The sequence below is a fragment of the Rhipicephalus microplus genome, chromosome 5 (assembly GCF_043290135.1).
Source record: "Rhipicephalus microplus isolate Deutch F79 chromosome 5, USDA_Rmic, whole genome shotgun sequence".
In the NCBI taxonomy this organism is placed as follows: domain Eukaryota; kingdom Metazoa; phylum Arthropoda; class Arachnida; order Ixodida; family Ixodidae; genus Rhipicephalus; species Rhipicephalus microplus.
The window spans coordinates 173961234-173979250 of record NC_134704.1 but is presented as its reverse complement, the minus strand read 5'-3'; the positions used below and the strand labels follow the sequence as shown (position 1 = coordinate 173979250).

At 47.5% G+C, this 18017-nt stretch overlaps 36 non-coding genes across 36 annotated transcripts; all 36 read left to right on the top strand.

Moving 5' to 3' along the window:
- The first annotated feature begins 283 nt into the window (after positions 1-283).
- Positions 284-357, top strand: TRNAT-AGU (transfer RNA threonine (anticodon AGU)). Its single transcript has one exon. It is a non-coding gene; the product is annotated as a tRNA-Thr (tRNA).
- A 262-nt stretch (positions 358-619) lies between these two features.
- Positions 620-693, top strand: TRNAT-AGU (transfer RNA threonine (anticodon AGU)). Its single transcript has one exon. It is a non-coding gene; the product is annotated as a tRNA-Thr (tRNA).
- Positions 694-790: 97 nt separating this feature from the next.
- TRNAT-AGU (transfer RNA threonine (anticodon AGU)) lies at positions 791-864 on the top strand. Its single transcript has one exon. It is a non-coding gene; the product is annotated as a tRNA-Thr (tRNA).
- Positions 865-1469: 605 nt separating this feature from the next.
- TRNAT-AGU (transfer RNA threonine (anticodon AGU)) lies at positions 1470-1543 on the top strand. The gene has a single exon. It is a non-coding gene; the product is annotated as a tRNA-Thr (tRNA).
- A 602-nt stretch (positions 1544-2145) lies between these two features.
- Positions 2146-2219, top strand: TRNAT-AGU (transfer RNA threonine (anticodon AGU)). The gene has a single exon. It is a non-coding gene; the product is annotated as a tRNA-Thr (tRNA).
- Positions 2220-2482: 263 nt separating this feature from the next.
- Positions 2483-2556, top strand: TRNAT-AGU (transfer RNA threonine (anticodon AGU)). The gene has a single exon. It is a non-coding gene; the product is annotated as a tRNA-Thr (tRNA).
- A 269-nt stretch (positions 2557-2825) lies between these two features.
- On the top strand, positions 2826-2899 carry TRNAT-AGU (transfer RNA threonine (anticodon AGU)). The gene has a single exon. It is a non-coding gene; the product is annotated as a tRNA-Thr (tRNA).
- A 95-nt stretch (positions 2900-2994) lies between these two features.
- TRNAT-AGU (transfer RNA threonine (anticodon AGU)) lies at positions 2995-3068 on the top strand. The gene has a single exon. It is a non-coding gene; the product is annotated as a tRNA-Thr (tRNA).
- Positions 3069-3333: 265 nt separating this feature from the next.
- TRNAT-AGU (transfer RNA threonine (anticodon AGU)) lies at positions 3334-3407 on the top strand. Its single transcript has one exon. It is a non-coding gene; the product is annotated as a tRNA-Thr (tRNA).
- Positions 3408-4517: 1110 nt separating this feature from the next.
- Positions 4518-4591, top strand: TRNAT-AGU (transfer RNA threonine (anticodon AGU)). Its single transcript has one exon. It is a non-coding gene; the product is annotated as a tRNA-Thr (tRNA).
- Positions 4592-5024: 433 nt separating this feature from the next.
- TRNAT-AGU (transfer RNA threonine (anticodon AGU)) lies at positions 5025-5098 on the top strand. The gene has a single exon. It is a non-coding gene; the product is annotated as a tRNA-Thr (tRNA).
- A 262-nt stretch (positions 5099-5360) lies between these two features.
- On the top strand, positions 5361-5434 carry TRNAT-AGU (transfer RNA threonine (anticodon AGU)). Its single transcript has one exon. It is a non-coding gene; the product is annotated as a tRNA-Thr (tRNA).
- A 97-nt stretch (positions 5435-5531) lies between these two features.
- Positions 5532-5605, top strand: TRNAT-AGU (transfer RNA threonine (anticodon AGU)). Its single transcript has one exon. It is a non-coding gene; the product is annotated as a tRNA-Thr (tRNA).
- A 605-nt stretch (positions 5606-6210) lies between these two features.
- Positions 6211-6284, top strand: TRNAT-AGU (transfer RNA threonine (anticodon AGU)). Its single transcript has one exon. It is a non-coding gene; the product is annotated as a tRNA-Thr (tRNA).
- Positions 6285-6547: 263 nt separating this feature from the next.
- Positions 6548-6621, top strand: TRNAT-AGU (transfer RNA threonine (anticodon AGU)). Its single transcript has one exon. It is a non-coding gene; the product is annotated as a tRNA-Thr (tRNA).
- Positions 6622-7390: 769 nt separating this feature from the next.
- Positions 7391-7464, top strand: TRNAT-AGU (transfer RNA threonine (anticodon AGU)). The gene has a single exon. It is a non-coding gene; the product is annotated as a tRNA-Thr (tRNA).
- A 97-nt stretch (positions 7465-7561) lies between these two features.
- TRNAT-AGU (transfer RNA threonine (anticodon AGU)) lies at positions 7562-7635 on the top strand. The gene has a single exon. It is a non-coding gene; the product is annotated as a tRNA-Thr (tRNA).
- A 774-nt stretch (positions 7636-8409) lies between these two features.
- On the top strand, positions 8410-8483 carry TRNAT-AGU (transfer RNA threonine (anticodon AGU)). Its single transcript has one exon. It is a non-coding gene; the product is annotated as a tRNA-Thr (tRNA).
- A 263-nt stretch (positions 8484-8746) lies between these two features.
- TRNAT-AGU (transfer RNA threonine (anticodon AGU)) lies at positions 8747-8820 on the top strand. Its single transcript has one exon. It is a non-coding gene; the product is annotated as a tRNA-Thr (tRNA).
- A 437-nt stretch (positions 8821-9257) lies between these two features.
- On the top strand, positions 9258-9331 carry TRNAT-AGU (transfer RNA threonine (anticodon AGU)). The gene has a single exon. It is a non-coding gene; the product is annotated as a tRNA-Thr (tRNA).
- Positions 9332-9596: 265 nt separating this feature from the next.
- TRNAT-AGU (transfer RNA threonine (anticodon AGU)) lies at positions 9597-9670 on the top strand. The gene has a single exon. It is a non-coding gene; the product is annotated as a tRNA-Thr (tRNA).
- Positions 9671-9763: 93 nt separating this feature from the next.
- Positions 9764-9837, top strand: TRNAT-AGU (transfer RNA threonine (anticodon AGU)). Its single transcript has one exon. It is a non-coding gene; the product is annotated as a tRNA-Thr (tRNA).
- Positions 9838-10779: 942 nt separating this feature from the next.
- Positions 10780-10853, top strand: TRNAT-AGU (transfer RNA threonine (anticodon AGU)). Its single transcript has one exon. It is a non-coding gene; the product is annotated as a tRNA-Thr (tRNA).
- Positions 10854-10948: 95 nt separating this feature from the next.
- On the top strand, positions 10949-11022 carry TRNAT-AGU (transfer RNA threonine (anticodon AGU)). The gene has a single exon. It is a non-coding gene; the product is annotated as a tRNA-Thr (tRNA).
- Positions 11023-11119: 97 nt separating this feature from the next.
- Positions 11120-11193, top strand: TRNAT-AGU (transfer RNA threonine (anticodon AGU)). Its single transcript has one exon. It is a non-coding gene; the product is annotated as a tRNA-Thr (tRNA).
- A 606-nt stretch (positions 11194-11799) lies between these two features.
- Positions 11800-11873, top strand: TRNAT-AGU (transfer RNA threonine (anticodon AGU)). The gene has a single exon. It is a non-coding gene; the product is annotated as a tRNA-Thr (tRNA).
- Positions 11874-12137: 264 nt separating this feature from the next.
- Positions 12138-12211, top strand: TRNAT-AGU (transfer RNA threonine (anticodon AGU)). The gene has a single exon. It is a non-coding gene; the product is annotated as a tRNA-Thr (tRNA).
- A 432-nt stretch (positions 12212-12643) lies between these two features.
- On the top strand, positions 12644-12717 carry TRNAT-AGU (transfer RNA threonine (anticodon AGU)). Its single transcript has one exon. It is a non-coding gene; the product is annotated as a tRNA-Thr (tRNA).
- A 262-nt stretch (positions 12718-12979) lies between these two features.
- Positions 12980-13053, top strand: TRNAT-AGU (transfer RNA threonine (anticodon AGU)). The gene has a single exon. It is a non-coding gene; the product is annotated as a tRNA-Thr (tRNA).
- A 271-nt stretch (positions 13054-13324) lies between these two features.
- TRNAT-AGU (transfer RNA threonine (anticodon AGU)) lies at positions 13325-13398 on the top strand. The gene has a single exon. It is a non-coding gene; the product is annotated as a tRNA-Thr (tRNA).
- A 95-nt stretch (positions 13399-13493) lies between these two features.
- On the top strand, positions 13494-13567 carry TRNAT-AGU (transfer RNA threonine (anticodon AGU)). The gene has a single exon. It is a non-coding gene; the product is annotated as a tRNA-Thr (tRNA).
- Positions 13568-13662: 95 nt separating this feature from the next.
- Positions 13663-13736, top strand: TRNAT-AGU (transfer RNA threonine (anticodon AGU)). The gene has a single exon. It is a non-coding gene; the product is annotated as a tRNA-Thr (tRNA).
- A 433-nt stretch (positions 13737-14169) lies between these two features.
- On the top strand, positions 14170-14243 carry TRNAT-UGU (transfer RNA threonine (anticodon UGU)). The gene has a single exon. It is a non-coding gene; the product is annotated as a tRNA-Thr (tRNA).
- A 93-nt stretch (positions 14244-14336) lies between these two features.
- On the top strand, positions 14337-14410 carry TRNAT-AGU (transfer RNA threonine (anticodon AGU)). Its single transcript has one exon. It is a non-coding gene; the product is annotated as a tRNA-Thr (tRNA).
- Positions 14411-15347: 937 nt separating this feature from the next.
- Positions 15348-15421, top strand: TRNAT-AGU (transfer RNA threonine (anticodon AGU)). Its single transcript has one exon. It is a non-coding gene; the product is annotated as a tRNA-Thr (tRNA).
- A 96-nt stretch (positions 15422-15517) lies between these two features.
- TRNAT-AGU (transfer RNA threonine (anticodon AGU)) lies at positions 15518-15591 on the top strand. Its single transcript has one exon. It is a non-coding gene; the product is annotated as a tRNA-Thr (tRNA).
- Positions 15592-18017: the final 2426 nt, after the last annotated feature.

Genomic DNA, 18017 nt, shown 5'->3' with positions numbered 1-18017 from the left:
TCGAATCTCACCGGTGCCTCGAGAGTCAAGACAAACATCTCTCTAGCTTTTTGTTTTCGAAGTTTAGTTCGAAATACTTCTGATGGTGTCACTGCCTCAACAAGACGCTGCGCAGGCGCCGTGGCTTATTTGGTTGAAGCGCCTGTCTATTAAACCGGAATTCGTGAGTTCGAATTTCACCGGTGCCTCGAGAGTCAAGACAAACGGCTCTCTAGTTTTTTGTTTTCGAAGTTTACTTCGAAACACTTCTCATGGTGTCACTGCCTGAACAAGACGCTGCGCAGGCGCCGTGGCTTAGTTAGTTAAAGCGCCTGTCTAGTAAACAGGAGATCGTGAGTTCGAATCTCACCGGTGCCTCGGAGTCAAGACTAACGTCTCTCTATTTTTTTGTTTTCGAACATTCATGACTTCTTTGCGCAAACACGTACACGGACACAAGGAAAAGAGGCAAACAACACGGGCGCCCGTGTTGTTTGCCTCTTTTCCTTGTGTCCGTGTACGTGTTTGCGCAAAGAAGTCATGATCGAGTACGAACTCGCCCAACTTTCAGTACTTTTGTTTTCGAAGTTTAGTTCGAAATACTTCTGATGGTGTCACTGCCTGAACAAGACGCTGCGCAGGCGCCGTGGCTTAGTTGGTTAAAGCGCCTGTCTAGTAAACAGAAGGTTATGAGTTCGAATCTCACCGGTGCCTCGAGAGTCAAGACTGACGTCTCTCTAGTTTTTTTTGTTTTCGAAGTTTAGTTCGAAATACTTCTAATGGTGTCACTGCCTGAACAAGACGCTGCACAGGTGCCGTGGCTTAGTTGGTTAAAGCGCCTGTCTAGTAAACAGGAGATCGTGAGTTCAAATCTCACCGGTGCCTCGAGAGTCAAGACAAACATCTCTTTAGCTTTTTGTTTTCGAAGTTTAGTTCGAAATACTTCTGATGGTGTCACTGTCTGAACAACAGGCTGCGGAGGCGCCGTGGCTTAGTTGGTTAAAGCGCCTGTCTAGTAAATAGAAGATTATGAGTTCGAATCTCACCGGTGCCTCGAGAGTCAAGACTAACGTCTCTCTAGTTTTTTTTGTTTTCGAAGTTTAGTTAGAAATACTTCTGATGGTGTCACTGCCTGAACAAAACGCTGCGCAGGCGCTGTGGCTTAGTTAGTTAAAGCGCCTTTCTAGTAAACAGGAGATCGTGAGTTCGAATCTCACCGGTGCCTCGAGAGTCAAGACTAACGTCTCTCTAGTTTTTTTGTTTTCGAAGTATAGTTCGAAATACTTCTGATGGTGTCACTGCCTGAACAAGACGCTGCGCGGGCGCTGTGGCTTAGTTAGTTAAAGCGCCAGTCTAGTAAGAGAAAGATCGTGAGTTCGAATCTCACCTGTGCCTCGAGAGTCCAGACAAACGTCTCTCAAGTTTCTTGTTTTCGAAGTATACTTCGAAACACTTCTGATGGTGTCACTGCCTGAACAAGACGCTGCGCAGGCGCCGTGGCTTAGTTGGTTAAAGCGCCTGTCTAGTAAACAGGAGATCGTGAGTTCAAATCTCACCGGTGCCTCGAGAGTCAAGACAAACGTCTCTCTAGTTTTTTGTTTTCGAAGTTTAGTTCGAAATACTTCTGATGGTGTCACTGCCTGAGCAATACGCTGCGCAGGCACCGTGGCTTAGTTAGTCAAAGGGACTGTCTAGTAAACAGGAGATCGTGAGTTCGAATCTCACCGGTGCCTCGGGAGTCAAGACTAACGTCTCTCTAGTTTTTTTGTTTTCGAACATTCATGACTTCTTTGCGCAAACACGTACACGGACACAAGGAAAAGAGGCAAACAACACGGGCGCCCGTGTTGTTTGCCTCTTTTCCTTGTGTCCATGTACGTGTTTGCGCAAAGAAGTTATGATCGAGTACGAACTCGCCCAACTTTCAGTACTTTTGTTTTCGAAGTTTAGTTCGAAATACTTCTGATGGTGTCACTGCCTGAACAAGACGCTGCGCAGGCGCCGTGGCTTATTTGGTTCAAGCGCCTGTCTAGTAAACCGGAATTCGTGAGTTCGAATTTCACCGGTGCCTCGAGAGTCAAGACAAACGGCTCTCTAGTTTTTTGTTTTCGAAGTTTACTTCGAAACACTTCTGATGGTGTCACTGCCTGAACAAGACGCTGCGCAGGCGCCGTGGCTTAGTTAGTTAAAGCGCCTGTCTAGTAAACAGGAGATCGTGAGTTCGAATCTCACCGGTGCCTCGGGAGTCAACACTAACGTCTCTCTATTTTTTTGTTTTCGAACATTCATGACTTCTTTGCGCAAACACGTACACGGACACAAGGAAAAGAGGCAAACAACACGGGCGCCCGTGTTGTTTGCCTCTTTTCCTTGTGTCCGTGTACGTGTTTGCGCAAAGAAGTCATGATCGAGTACGAACTCGCCCAACTTTCAGTACTTTTGTTTTCGAAGTTTAGTTCGAAATACTTGTGATGGTGTCACTGCCTGAACAAGACACTGCGCAGGCGCCGTGGCTTAGTTGGTTAAAGCGCCTGTCTAGTAAACAGAAGGTTATGAGTTCGAATCTCACCGGTGCCTCGAGAGTCAAGACTGACGTCTCTCTAGTTTTTTTTGTTTTCGAAGTTTAGTTAGAAATACTTCTGATGGTGTCACTGCCTGAACAAAACGCTGCGCAGGCGCTGTGGCTTAGTTAGTTAAAGCGCCTTTCTAGTAAACAGGAGATCGTGAGTTCGAATCTCACCGGTGCCTCGAGAGTCAAGACTAACGTCTCTCTAGTTTTTTTTTGTTTTCGAAGTTTAGTTAGAAATACTTCTTATGGTGTCACTGCCTGAACAAGACGCTGCGCAGGCGCCGTGGCTTAGTTGGTTAAAGCGCCTGTCTAGTAAACAGGAGATCGTGAGTTCGAATATCACTGGTGCCTCGAGAGTCAAGACAAACGTCTCTCTACTTTTTTGTTTTCGAAGTCTAGTTCGAAATACTTGTGATGGTGTCACTGCCTGAACAAGACGCTGCGTAGGCGCCGTGGCTTAGTTGGTTAAAGCGCCTGTCTAGTAAACAGGAGATCATGAGTTCGAATCTCACCGGTGCCTCGAGAGTCAAGACAAACGTCTCTCTAGATTTTTGTTTTCGAAGTTTAGTTCGAAATACTTCTGATGGTGTCACTGCCTGAACAAGACGCTGCGCCGGCGCCGTGGCTTATTTGGTTAAAGCGCCTGTCTAGTAAACCGGAGATCGTGAGTTCGAATCTCACCGGTGCCTCGAGAGTCAAGACAAACGTCTCTCTAGTTTTTTTGTTTTCGAAGTATAGTTCGAAATTCTTCAGATGGTGTCACTGCCTGCACAAGACGCTGCGCAGGCGCCGTGGCTTAGTTAGTTAAAGCGCTTGTCTAGTAAACAGGAGATCGTGAGTTCGAATCTCACCGGTGCCTCGGGAGTCAAGACTAACGTCTCTAGTTTTTTGTTTTCGAAGTTTAGTTCGAAATACTTCTGATGGTGTCACTGCATGAACAAGACGCTACGCAGGCGCCGTGGCTTATTTGGTTCAAGCGCCTGTCTAGTAAACAGGAGATCGTGAGTTCAAATCTCACCGGTGCCTCGAGAGTCAAGACAAACATCTCTCTAGCTTTTTGTTTTCGAAGTTTAGTTCGAAATACTTCTGATGGTGTCACTGTCTGAACAACAGGCTGCACAGGCGCCGTGGCTTAGTTGGTTAAAGCGCCTGTCTAGTAAATAGAAGATTATGAGTTCGAATCTCACCGGTGCCTCGAGAGTCAAGACTAACGTCTCACTAGTTTTTTTTTGTTTTCGAAATTTAGTTAGAAATACTTCTGATGGTGTTACTGCCTGAACAAGACGCTGCGTAGGCGCCGTGGCTTAGTTGGTTAAAGTGCCTGTCTAGTAAACAGGAGATCATGAGTTCGAATCTCACCGGTGCATCGAGAGTCAAGACAAACGTCTCTCTAGTTTTTTGTTTTCGAAGTTTAGTTCGAACTACTTCTGATGGTGTCACTGCCTGAACAAGACGCTGCGCAGGCGCCGTGGCTTAGTTAGTCAAAGCGCCTGTCTAGTAAAAAGGAGATCGTGAGTTCGAATCTCACCGGTGCCTCGGGAGTCAAGACTAACGTCTCTCTAGTTTTTTGTTTTCGAACATTCATGACTTCTTTGCGCAAACACGTACACGGACACAAGGAAAAGAGGCAAACAACACGGGCGCCCGTGTTGTTTGCCTCTTTTCCTTGTGTCCGTGTACGTGTTTGCGCAAAGAAGTCATGATCGAGTACGAACTCGCCCAACTTTCAGTACTTTTGTTTTCGAAGTTTAGTTCGAAATACTTCTGATGGTGTCACTGCCTGAACAAGATGCTGCGCAGGCGCCATGGCTTATTTGGTTAAAGCGCCTGTCTAGTAAACCGGAGATCGTGAGTTCGAATCTCACCAGTGCCTCGAGAGTCAAGACAAACGTCTCTCTAGTTTTTTTGTTTTAGAAGTATAGTTCGAAATACCTCAGATGGTGCCACTGCCTGAACAAGACGCTGCGCAGGTGCCGTGGCTTAGTTAGTTAAAGCGCCTGTCTAGTAAACAGGAGATCGTGAGTTCGAATCTCACCGGTGCCTCGGGAGTCAAGACTAACGTCTCTCTAGTTTTTTGTTTTCGAAGTTTAGTTCGAAATACTTCTGATGGTGTCACTGCCTGAACAAGACGCTGCACAGGTGCCGTGGCTTAGTTGGTTAAAGCGCCTTTCTAGTAAACAGGAGATCATGAGTTCGAATCTCACCGGTGCCTCGAGAGTCAAGACAAACATCTCTCTAGCTTTTTGTTTTCGAAGTTTAGTTCGAAATACTTCTGATGGTGTCACTGCCTGAACAAGACGCTGCGCAGGCGCCGTGGCTTATTTGGTTGAAGCGCCTGTCTATTAAACCGGAATTCGTGAGTTTGAATTTCACCGGTGCCTCGAGAGTCAAGACAAACGGCTCTCTAGTTTTTTGTTTTCGAAGTTTACTTCGAAACACTTCTCATGGTGTCACTGCCTGAACAAGACGCTGCGCAGGCGCCGTGGCTTAGTTAGTTAAAGCGCCTGTCTAGTAAACAGGAGATCGTGAGTTCGAATCTCACCGGTGCCTCGGAGTCAAGACTAACGTCTCTCTATTTTTTTGTTTTCGAACATTCATGACTTCTTTGCGCAAACACGTACACGGACACAAGGAAAAGAGGCAAACAACACGGGCGCCCGTGTTGTTTGCCTCTTTTCCTTGTGTCCGTGTACGTGTTTGCGCAAAGAAGTCATGATCGAGTACGAACTCGCCCAACTTTCAGTACTTTTGTTTTCGAAGTTTAGTTCGAAATACTTCTGATGGTGTCACTGCCTGAACAAGACGCTGCGCAGGCGCCGTGGCTTAGTTGGTTAAAGCGCCTGTCTAGTAAACAGAAGGTTATGAGTTCGAATCTCACCGGTGCCTCGAGAGTCAAGACTGACGTCTCTCTAGTTTTTTTTGTTTTCGAAGTTTAGTTCGAAATACTTCTAATGGTGTCACTGCCTGAACAAGACGCTGCACAGGTGCCGTGGCTTAGTTGGTTAAAGCGCCTGTCTAGTAAACAGGAGATCGTGAGTTCAAATCTCACCGGTGCCTCGAGAGTCAAGACAAACATCTCTTTAGCTTTTTGTTTTCGAAGTTTAGTTCGAAATACTTCTGATGGTGTCACTGTCTGAACAACAGGCTGCGGAGGCGCCGTGGCTTAGTTGGTTAAAGCGCCTGTCTAGTAAATAGAAGATTATGAGTTCGAATCTCACCGGTGCCTCGAGAGTCAAGACTAACGTCTCTCTAGTTTTTTTTGTTTTCGAAGTTTAGTTAGAAATACTTCTGATGGTGTCACTGCCTGAACAAAACGCTGCGCAGGCGCTGTGGCTTAGTTAGTTAAAGCGCCTTTCTAGTAAACAGGAGATCGTGAGTTCGAATCTCACCGGTGCCTCGAGAGTCAAGACTAACGTCTCTCTAGTTTTTTTGTTTTCGAAGTATAGTTCGAAATACTTCTGATGGTGTCACTGCCTGAACAAGACGCTGCGCGGGCGCTGTGGCTTAGTTAGTTAAAGCGCCAGTCTAGTAAGAGAAAGATCGTGAGTTCGAATCTCACCTGTGCCTCGAGAGTCAAGACAAACGTCTCTCAAGTTTCTTGTTTTCGAAGTATACTTCGAAACACTTCTGATGGTGTCACTGCCTGAACAAGACGCTGCGCAGGCGCCGTGGCTTAGTTGGTTAAAGCGCCTGTCTAGTAAACAGGAGATCGTGAGTTCGAATATCACCGGTGCCTCGAGAGTCAAGACAAACGTCTCTCTACTTTTTTGTTTTCGAAGTCTAGTTCGAAATACTTCTGATGGTGTTACTGCCTGAACAAGACGCTGCGTAGGCGCCGTGGCTTAGTTGGTTAAAGCGCCTGTCTAGTAAACAGGAGATCATGAGTTCGAATCTCACCGGTGCATCGAGAGTCAAGACAAACGTCTCTCTAGTTTTTGTTTTGGAAGTTTAGTTCGAAATACTTCTGATGGTGTCACTGCCTGAGCAATACGCTGCGCAGGCGCCGTGGCTTAGTTAGTCAAAGCGCCTGTCTAGTAAACAGGAGATCGTGAGTTCGAATCTCACCGGTGCCTCGGGAGTCAAGACTAACGTCTCTGTAGTTTTTTGTTTTCGAACATTCATGACTTCTTTGCGCAAACACGTACACGGACACAAGGAAAAGAGGCAAACAACACCAGCGCCCGTGTTGTTTGCCTCTTTTCCTTGTGTCCATGTACGTGTTTGCGCAAAGAAGTTATGATCGAGTACGAACTCGCCCAACTTTCAGTACTTTTGTTTTCGAAGTTTAGTTCGAAATACTTCTGATGGTGTCACTGCCTGAACAAGACGCTGCGCAGGCGCCGTGGCTTATTTGGTTGAAGCGCCTGTCTAGTAAACCGGAATTCGTGAGTTCGAATTTCACCGGTGCCTCGAGAGTCAAGACAAACGGCTCTCTAGTTTTTTGTTTTCGAAGTTTACTTCGAAACACTTCTCATGGTGTCACTGCCTGAACAAGACGCTGCGCAGGCGCCGTGGCTTAGTTAGTTAAAGCGCCTGTCTAGTAAACAGGAGATCGTCAGTTCGAATCTCACCGGTGCCTCGGGAGTCAAGACTAACGTCTCTCTATTTTTTTGTTTTCGAACATTCATGACTTCTTTGCGCAAACACGTACACGGACACAAGGAAAAGAGGCAAACAACACGGGCGCCCGTGTTGTTTGCCTCTTTTCCTTGTGTCCGTGTACGTGTTTGCGCAAAGAAGTCATGATCGAGTACGAACTCGCCCAACTTTCAGTACTTTTGTTTTCGAAGTTTAGTTCGAAATACTTCTGATGGTGTCACTGCCTGAACAAGACGCTGCGCAGGCGCCGTGGCTTAGTTGGTTAAAGCGCCTGTCTAGTAAACAGAAGGTTATGAGTTCGAATCTCACCGGTGCCTCGAGAGTCAAGACTGACGTCTCTCTAGTTTTTTTTGTTTTCGAAGTTTAGTTCGAAATACTTCTAATGGTGTCACTGCCTGAACAAGACGCTGCACAGGTGCCGTGGCTTAGTTGGTTAAAGCGCCTGTCTAGTAAACAGGAGATCGTGAGTTCAAATCTCACCGGTGCCTCGAGAGTCAAGACAAACATCTCTTTAGCTTTTTGTTTTCGAAGTTTAGTTCGAAATACTTCTGATGGTGTCACTGTCTGAACAACAGGCTGCGGAGGCGCCGTGGCTTAGTTGGTTAAAGCGCCTGTCTAGTAAATAGAAGATTATGAGTTCGAATCTCACCGGTGCCTCGAGAGTCAAGACTAACGTCTCTCTAGTTTTTTTTGTTTTCGAAGTTTAGTTAGAAATACTTCTGATGGTGTCACTGCCTGAACAAAACGCTGCGCAGGCGCTGTGGCTTAGTTAGTTAAAGCGCCTTTCTAGTAAACAGGAGATCGTGAGTTCGAATCTCACCGGTGCCTCGAGAGTCAAGACTAACGTCTCTCTAGTTTTTTTGTTTTCGAAGTATAGTTCGAAATACTTCTGATGGTGTCACTGCCTGAACAAGACGCTGCGCGGGCGCTGTGGCTTAGTTAGTTAAAGCGCCAGTCTAGTAAGAGAAAGATCGTGAGTTCGAATCTCACCTGTGCCTCGAGAGTCAAGACAAACGTCTCTCAAGTTTCTTGTTTTCGAAGTATACTTCGAAACACTTGTGATGGTGTCACTGCCTGAACAAGACGCTGCGCAGGCGCCGTGGCTTAGTTGGTTAAAGCGCCTGTCTAGTAAACAGGAGATCGTGAGTTCGAATATCATCGGTGCCTCGAGAGTCAAGACAAACGTCTCTCTAGTTTTTTGTTTTCGAAGTCTAGTTCGAAACACTTCTGATGGTGTCACTGCCTGAACAAGACGCTGCGCAGGCGCCGTGGCTTAGTTAGTTAAAGCGCCTGTCTAGTAAACAGGAGATCGTGAGTTCGAATCTCACCGGTGCCTCGGGAGTCAAGACTAACGTCTCTCTATTTTTTTGTTTTCGAACATTCATGACTTCTTTGCGCAAACACGTACACGGACACAAGGAAAAGAGGCAAACAACACGGGCGCCCGTGTTGTTTGCCTCTTTTCCTTGTGTCCGTGTACGTGTTTGCGCAAAGAAGTCATGATCGAGTACGAACTCGCCCAACTTTCAGTACTTTTGTTTTCGAAGTTTAGTTCGAAATACTTCTGATGGTGTCACTGCCTGAACAAGACGCTGCGCAGGCGCCGTGGCTTAGTTGGTTAAAGCGCCTGTCTAGTAAACAGAAGGTTATGAGTTCGAATCTCACCGGTGCCTCGAGAGTCAAGACTGACGTCTCTCTAGTTTTTTTTGTTTTCGAAGTTTAGTTAGAAATACTTCTGATGGTGTCACTGCCTGAACAAAACGCTGCGCAGGCGCTGTGGCTTAGTTAGTTAAAGCGCCTTTCTAGTAAACAGGAGATCGTGAGTTCGAATCTCACCGGTGCCTCGAGAGTCAAGACTAACGTCTCTCTAGTTTTTTTTGTTTTCGAAGTTTAGTTAGAAATACTTTTTATGGTGACACTGCCTGAACAAGACGCTGCGCAGGCGCCGTGGCTTAGTTGGTTAAAGCGCCTGTCTAGTAAACAGGAGATCCTGAGTTCGAATATCACTGGTGCCTCGAGAGTCAAGACAAACGTCTCTCTACTTTTTTGTTTTCGAAGTCTAGTTCGAAATACTTGTGATGGTGTCACTGCCTGAACAAGACGCTGCGTAGGCGCCGTGGCTTAGTTGGTTAAAGCGCCTGTCTAGTAAACAGGAGATCATGAGTTCGAATCTCACCGGTGCCTCGAGAGTCAAGACAAACGTCTCTCTAGTTTTTTGTTTTCGAAGTTTAGTTCGAAATACTTCTGATGGTGTCACTGCCTGAACAAGACGCTGCGCCGGCGCCGTGGCTTATTTGGTTAAAGCGCCTGTCTAGTAAACCGGAGATCGTGAGTTCGAATCTCACCGGTGCCTCGAGAGTCAAGACAAACGTCTCTCTAGTTTTTTTGTTTTCGAAGTATAGTTCGAAATACTTCAGATGGTGTCACTGCCTGCACAAGACGCTGCGCAGGCGCCGTGGCTTAGTTAGTTAAAGCGCTTGTCTAGTAAACAGGAGATCGTGAGTTCGATTCTCACCGGTGCCTCGGGAGTCAAGACTAACGTCTCTAGTTTTTTGTTTTCGAAGTTTAGTTCGAAATACTTCTGATGGTGTCACTGCCTGAACAAGACGCTGCACAGGTGCCGTGGCTTAGTTGGTTAAAGCGCCTGTCTAGTAAACAGGAGATCGTGAGTTCAAATCTCACCGGTGCCTCGAGAGTCAAGACAAACATCTCTCTAGCTTTTTGTTTTCGAAGTTTAGTTCGAAATACTTCTGATGGTGTCACTGTCTGAACAACAGGCTGCGCAGGCGCCGTGGCTTAGTTGGTTAAAGCGCCTGTCTAGTAAATAGAAGATTATGAGTTCGAATCTCACCGGTGCCTCGAGAGTCCAGACTAACGTCTCACTAGTTTTTTTTTGTTTTCGAAGTTTAGTTAGAAATACTTCTGATGGTGTTACTGCCTGAACAAGACGCTGCGTAGGCGCCGTGGCTTAGTTGGTTAAAGCGCCTGTCTAGTAAACAGGAGATCATGAGTTCGAATCTCACCGGTGCATCGAGAGTCAAGACAAACGTCTCTCTAGTTTTTTGTTTTCGAAGTTTAGTTCGAACTACTTCTGATGGTGTCACTGCCTGAACAAGACGCTGCGCAGGCGCCGTGGCTTAGTTAGTCAAAGCGCCTGTCTAGTAAAAAGGAGATCGTGAGTTCGAATCTCACCGGTGCCTCGGGAGTCAAGACTAACGTCTCTCTAGTTTTTTGTTTTCGAACATTCATGACTTCTTTGCGCAAACACGTACACGGACACAAGGAAAAGAGGCAAACAACACGGGCGCCCGTGTTGTTTGCCTCTTTTCCTTGTGTCCGTGTACGTGTTTGCGCAAAGAAGTTATGATCGAGTACGAACTCGCCCAACTTTCAGTACTTTTGTTTTCGAAGTTTAGTTCGAAATACTTCTGATGGTGTCACTGCCTGAACAAGACGCTACGCAGGCGCCGTGGCTTATTTGGTTCAAGCGCCTGTCTAGTAAACCGGAATTCGTGAGTTCGAATTTCACCGGTGCCTTGAGAGTCAAGACAAACGGCTCTCTAGTTTTTTGTTTTCGAAGTTTACTTCGAAACACTTCTGATGGTGTCACTGCCTGAACAAGACGCTGCGCAGGCGCCGTGGCTTAGTTGGTTAAAGCGCCTGTCTAGTAAACAGGAGATCGTGAGTTCGAATATCACCGGTGCCTTGAGAGTCAAACAAACGTCTCTCTACTTTTTTTGTTTTCCAAGTTTAGTTCGAAATACTTCTGATGGTGTCACTGCCTGAACAAGACGCTGCGCAGGCGCCGTGGCTTAGTTGGTTAAAGCGCCTGTCTAGTAAACAGAAGGTTATGAGTTCGAATCTCACCGGTGCCTCGAGAGTCAAGACTGACGTCTCTCTAGTTTTTTTTGTATTCGAAGTTTAGTTCGAAATACTTCTAATGGTGTCACTGCCTGAACAAGACGCTGCACAGGTGCCGTGGCTTAGTTGGTTAAAGCGCCTGTCTAGTAAACAGGAGATCATGAGTTCAAATCTCACCGGTGCCTCGAGAGTCAAGACAAACATCTCTCTAGGTTTTTGTTTTCCAAGTTTAGTTCGAAATACTTCTGATGGTGTCACTGTCTGAACAACAGGCTGCGCAGGCGCCGTGGCTTAGTTGGTTAAAGCGCCTGTCTAGTAAATAGAAGATTATGAGTTCGAATCTCACCGGTGCCTCGAGAGTCAAGACTAACGTCTCTCTAGTTTTTTTTTGTTTTCGAAGTTTAGTTAGAAATACTTCTGATGGTGTCACTGCCTGAACAAAACGCTGCGCAGGCGCTGTGGCTTAGTTAGTTAAAGCGCCTTTCTAGTAAACAGGAGATCGTGAGTTCGAATCTCACCGGTGCCTCGAGAGTCAAGACTAACGTCTCTCTAGTTTTTTTGTTTTCGAAGTATAGTTCGAAATACTTCTGATGGTGTCACTGCCTGAACAAGACGCTGCGCGGGCGCTGTGGCTTAGTTAGTTAAAGCGCCTGTCTAGTAAGAGGAAGATCGTGAGTTCGAATCTCACCTGTGCCTCGAGAGTCAAGACAAACGTCTCTCAAGTTTCTTGTTTTCGAAGTATACTTCGAAACACTTCTGATGGTGTCACTGCCTGAACAAGACGCTGCGCAGGCGCCGTGGCTTAGTTGGTTAAAGCGCCTGTCTAGTAAACAGGAGATCGTGAGTTCGAATATCACCGGTGCCTCGAGAGTCAAGACAAACGTCTCTCTACTTTTTTGTTTTCGAAGTCTAGTTCGAAATACTTCTGATGGTGTTACTGCCTGAACAAGACGCTGCGTAGGCGCCGTGGCTTAGTTGGTTAAAGCGCCTGTCTAGTAAACAGGAGATCATGAGTTCGAATCTCACCGGTGCATCGAGAGTCAAGACAAACGTCTCTCTATTTTTTTGTTATGGAAGTTTAGTTCGAAATACTTCTGATGGTGTCACTGCCTGAGCAATACGCTGCGCAGGCGCCGTGGCTTAGTTAGTCAAAGCGCCTGTCTAGTAAACAGGAGATCGTGAGTTCGAATCTCACCGGTGCCTCGGGAGTCAAGACTAACGTCTCTCTAGTTTTTTGTTTTCGAACATTCATGACTTCTTTGCGCAAACACGTACACGGACACAAGGAAAAGAGGCAGAAAACACGGGCGCCCGTGTTGTTTGCCTCTTTTCCTTGTGTCCATGTACGTGTTTGCGCAAAGAAGTTATGATCGAGTACGAACTCGCCCAACTTTCAGTACTTTTGTTTTCGAAGTTTAGTTCGAAATACTTCTGATGGTGTCACTGCCTGAACAAGACGCTGCGCAGGCGCCGTGGCTTATTTGGTTCAAGCGCCTGTCTAGTAAACCGGAATTCGTGAGTTCGAATTTCACCGGTGCCTCGAGAGTCAAGACAAACGGCTCTCTAGTTTTTTGTTTTCGAAGTTTACTTCGAAACACTTCTGATGGTGTCACTGCCTGAACAAGACGCTGCGCAGGCGCTGTGGCTTAGTTAGTTAAAGCGCCTGTCTAGTAAACAGGAGATCGTGAGTTCGAATCTCACCGGTGCCTCGGGAGTCAAGACTAACGTCTCTCTATTTTTTGTTTTCGAACATTCATGACTTCTTTGCGCAATCACGTACACGGACACAAGGAAAAGAGGCAAACAACACGGGCGCCCGTGTTGTTTGCCTCTTTTCCTTGTGTCCGTGTACGTGTTTGCGCAAAGAAGTCATGATCGAGTACGAACTCGCCCAACTTTCAGTACTTTTGTTTTCGAAGTTTAGTTCGAAATACTTCTGATGGTGTCACTGCCTGAACAAGACGCTGCGCAGGCGCCGTGGCTTAGTTGGTTAAAGCGCCTGTCTAGTAAACAGAAGGTTATGAGTTCGAATCTCACCGGTGCCTCGAGAGTCAAGACTGACGTCTCTCTAGTTTTTTTTGTTTTCGAAGTTTAGTTAGAAATACTTCTGATGGTGTCACTGCCTGAACAAAACGCTGCGCAGGCGCTGTGGCTTAGTTAGTTAAAGCGCCTTTCTAGTAAACAGGAGATCGTGAGTTCGAATCTCACCGGTGCCTCGAGAGTCAAGACTAACGTCTCTCTAGTTTTTTTTTTTGTTTTCGAAGTTTAGTTAGAAATATTTCTTATGGTGTCACTGCCTGAACAAGACGCTGCGCAGGCGCCGTGGCTTAGTTGGTTAAAGCGCCTGTCTAGTAAACAGGAGATCGTGAGTTCGAATATCACTGGTGCCTCGAGAGTCAAGACAAACGTCTCTCTACTTTTTTGTTTTCGAAGTCTAGTTCGAAATATTTGTGATGGTGTCACTGCCTGAACAAGACGCTGCGTAGGCGCCGTGGCTTAGTTGGTTAAAGCGCCTGTCTAGTAAACAGGAGATCATGAGTTCGAATCTCACCGGTGCCTCGAGAGTCAAGACAAACGTCTCTCTAGTTTTTTGTTTTCGAAGTTTAGTTCGAAATACTTCTGATGGTGTCACTGCCTGAACAAGACGCTGCGCAGGCGCCGTGGCTTAGTTAGTTAAAGCGCCTGTCTAGTAAACAGGAGATCGTGAGTTCGAATCTCACCGGTGCCTCGGGAGTCAAGACTAACGTCTCTCTAGTTTTTTTTGTTTTCGAACATTCATGACTTCTTTGCGCAAACACGTACACGGACACAAGGAAAAGAGGCAAACAACACGGGCGCCCGTGTTGTTTGCCTCTTTTTCTTGTGTCCGTGTACGTGTTTCCGCAAAGAAGGCATGATCGAGTACGAACTCGCCAAACTTTCAGTACTTTTGTTTTCGAACTTTAGTTCGAAATACTTCTGATGGTGTCACTGCCTGAACAAGACGCTGCGCCGGCGCTGGCTTAGTTGGTTAAAGCGCCTGTCTAGTAAACCGGAGATCGTGAGTTCGAATCTTACCGGTGCCTCGAGAGTCAAGACAAACGTCTCTCTAGTTTTTTTGTTTTCGAAGTATAGTTCGAAATACTTCAGATGGTGTCACTGCCTGAACAAGACGCTGCGCAGGCGCCGTGGCTTAGTTAGTTAAAGCGCTTGTCTTGTAAACAGGAGATCGTGAGTTCGAATCTCACCGGTGCCTCGGGAGTCAAGACTAACGTCTCTAGTTTTTTGTTTTCGAAGTTTAGTTCGAAATACTTCTGATGGTGTCACTGCCTGAACAAGACGCTGCACAGGTGCCGTGGCTTAGTTGGTTAAAGCGCCTGTCTAGTAAACAGGAGATCGTGAGTTCAAATCTCACCGGTGCCTCGAGAGTCAAGACAAACGTCTCTCTAGCTTTTTGTTTTCGAAGTTTAGTTCGAAATACTTTGATGGTGTCACTGTCTGAACAACAGGATGCGCAGGCGCCGTGGCTTAGTTGGTTAAAGCGCCTGTCTAGTAAATAGAAGATTATGAGTTCGAATCTCACCGGTGCCTCGAGAGTCAAGACTAACGTCTCTCTAGTTTTTTTTTGTTTTCGAAGTTTAGTTAGAAATACTTCTGATGGTGTTACTGCCTGAACAAGACGCTGCGTAGGCGCCGTGGCTTAGTTGGTTAAAGCGCCTGTCTAGTAAACAGGAGATCATGAGTTCGAATCTCACCGGTGCATCGAGAGTCAAGACAAACGTCTCTCTAGTTTTTTGTTTTCGAAGTTTAGTTCGAAATACTTCTGATGGTGTCACTGCCTGAACAAGACGCTGCGCAGGCGCCGTGGCTTAGTCAAAGCGCCTGTCTAGTAAAAAGGAGATCGTGAGTTCGAATCTCACCGGTGCCTCGGGAGTCAAGACTAACGTCTCTCTAGTTTTTTGTTTTCGAACATTCATGACTTCTTTGCGCAAACACATACACGGACACAAGGAAAAGAGGCAAACAACACGGGCACCCGTGTTGTTTGCCTCTTTTCCTTGTGTCCGTGTACGTGTTTGCGCAAAGAAGTTATGATCGAGTACGAACTCGCCCAACTTTCAGTACTTTTGTTTTCGAAGTTTAGTTCGAAATACTTCTGATGGTGTCACTGCCTGAACAAGACGCTGCGCAGGCGCCGTGGCTTATTTGGTTCAAGCGCCTGTCTAGTAAACCGGAATTCGTGAGTTCGAATTTCACCGGTGCCTTGAGAGTCAAGACAAACGGCTCTCTAGTTTTTTGTTTTCGAAGTTTACTTCGAAACACTTTTGATGGTGTCACTGCCTGAACAAGACGCTGCGCAGGCGCCGTGGCTTAGTTGGTTAAAGCGCCTGTCTAGTAAACAGGAGATCGTGAGTTCGAATATCACCGGTGCCTCGAGAGTCAAGACAAACGTCTCTCTACTTTTTTTGTTTTCGAAGTTTAGTTCGAAATAGTTCTGATGGTGTCACTGCCTGAACAAGACGCTGCGTAGGCGCCGTGGCTTAGTTGGTTAAAGCGCCTGTCTAGTAAACAGGAGATCATGAGTTCGAATCTCACCGGTGCCTCGAGAGTCAAGACAAACGTCTCTCTAGTTTGTTGTTTTCGAAGTTTAGTTCGAAATACTTCTGATGGTGTCACTGCTGAACAAGACGCTGCGCAGGCGCCGTGGCTCATTCCACTTCGGGCCGCGATAGCGAGCGGACGCGTTTGGAATGGGCTCCGTCGGAGCGGTATCAGCGGCCGTGTCTGGCCGCGGAAACAGGAACGAAGATAGCGAATACCAGTTTATTTTGCCGGAAATGCCAAAAGGACGACTTGTTATCAACACCGTGTTTTTACACGGTGATGTACGAGCGAGGCCATACAAGGTCGAAGATTTCAGGGACGCATTGACGCCAACGGGCCTGCTGCCGGATGTGGTAAGCCTCGGTGCATACCAGGTTAACCACTTGTGGGCGGTGACATTCAATGACGCCGCTCCCACGAAACGCCTGCTCGCCTTGAAGGAGCTGCAAGTGAAGGGGCGGCGCTGCGTCGTCGTCGACCCACAGGACCAGCAGGTGCGGCTACGAATTCACTGGCTGCTTCACGGAGTGAGCGACGAAGAAGTACAGACGGCGCTGTCGGCTTTCGGCAAGGTCGTGGAGGTGAGCCGTGAGCGGTGGCGTGTCCCGGGCATGGCCGACAGGTGTTCGACCACAAGAACAGCTCTCCTGAAGCTGAAAAGCGGCGTCAAGGTCGAAGACCTTCCGCACCAGATCAGGATCGATGGAGAGCTGGCCTTGCTGGTTGTGCCTGGTCGGCCGATGCAATGCTTGCGCTGCCAAGGCAAAGGGCACGTCCGCCGAGAGTGCAAGGTTCCCCGTTGCTCGCGGTGCAAACGCTTCGGACACGTCGAGGCCGATTGCGTTCGAACGTACGCCAGTGCAATGGGGCCAGCGAAGAACGAGGCGATGGCTGATTACGTCATGGACGTGGCCGAGGCAGAGGACGCCGCCAAAGGGGTCGGAAGCCCAGTGGTCCCTGTGACTACTGGAGGGGCGGCGCCGGCAGACACACCCAAGTTTCCGGAGACTCCCCAGCTTTCGACTACACCGGCCAGCGCCCCGTCAACGGCCGAGCCTGAGCGGGTCGAGACGGACGTGGTTCCAGTGGGGACAGCTGACACAACGGAGGGTCAGGGAGAGACGGCGGCGGACAGCGACGACGAGATGTGCGTGACCAGCGCCACGCTAAAGCGTCCACTCGACGACTCGGTAGAGCAGGACGGGGCGTCGTCCACCAGCAGCCAGGAGCCGCCTGCGAAGGCGCCGCAAGGGAGGTGGCGTAGTCTCAAACCTAAGCCGAAAGTCCCTACCGACCGGAGACTGGCGGACAAGGCAAAAGAAAACAGCGCTGGGAAGCAGGATGGTCCTGGAGGCGGCTAGCCGAGGGCTGGTCGTGAAGGGTAAGCGCCATGCTCCGGGCCTACTCCTATAGCTAACAAGTCACTATGGCATTAACTCCGCCATTCAGTATAGCTACGCTTAACGTCAGAGGGTTGGCGGCTAGACGTAGGCAAAGTCAGCTCTATCGGTTGCTCACAGACCAAGACATAGACGTCCTAGCCGTCCAGGAAACTAAGGTAGACGGAGAGGAGGAGACCGGGAGCATGGTGCGCCGTTTCACTGACCGATATTACGCGGTCGTAAGCCACTCGATAGGAACGTCCGCGGGTTGTGTTCTTTTTGTAAAAAAATTGCAAGGCCTTCTTGTGCAAAGTGTTTTCTCATGCCAGTCGGGCAGAATTGTTTATTGTGACTTTGTTTATGGTGCCACTGAATTCAGAGTTATATGCGTATACGCACCGAATAGTGTAGAAGAGCGTGCTCAGTTTTTTTCTAACCTGTTTCAGTGGACAAAGTGTGATAAGAGGGTGGTTTTGTTAGGTGATTTTAACTGTGTTTTAAGGGCTTGCGATAGAGTCAATAGCACTGGCGTCCGTGACAAAAGCAGTGACGTGCTAGGCAAATTAATAACCGAAAATGACTTGGAAGACGTGTATGAATGTGTGGCAGCAAATCGCGAAGTGATCTACACGCGATTTCAAGGCAATAGCCATGCGCGTTTAGACCGCATATACCTATCCCTAGATGTATTGCCTATGTGTCACGATTTTTCGGTTGAGCCAGTGTCGTTTTCAGATCACTGTTTGGTTGTGTGTCGCATAGGCATGAAGAAACAGCGTAAGGTTTTCAACTGGGATTTATGGAAACTGAACGCATTGTTACTAAAAGATGAACCTTTTTTAGAAGCAGTGCACGAGACCATTAATGAAGTGCTTATGGAAAAAACGGAAACAGTAGCAGAGAAATGGGAGTGTTTAAAGCAGAAGGTGAAAATGAAAGCGCTTGACAGATCGAGCACGCTAAAATTCGAAGCGCAAATAAAAGAAAGAAGTCTTAAGAAAACACTGCAGCAGCTGATAGCCCTAGAAAGTCGGGAGCCTGGG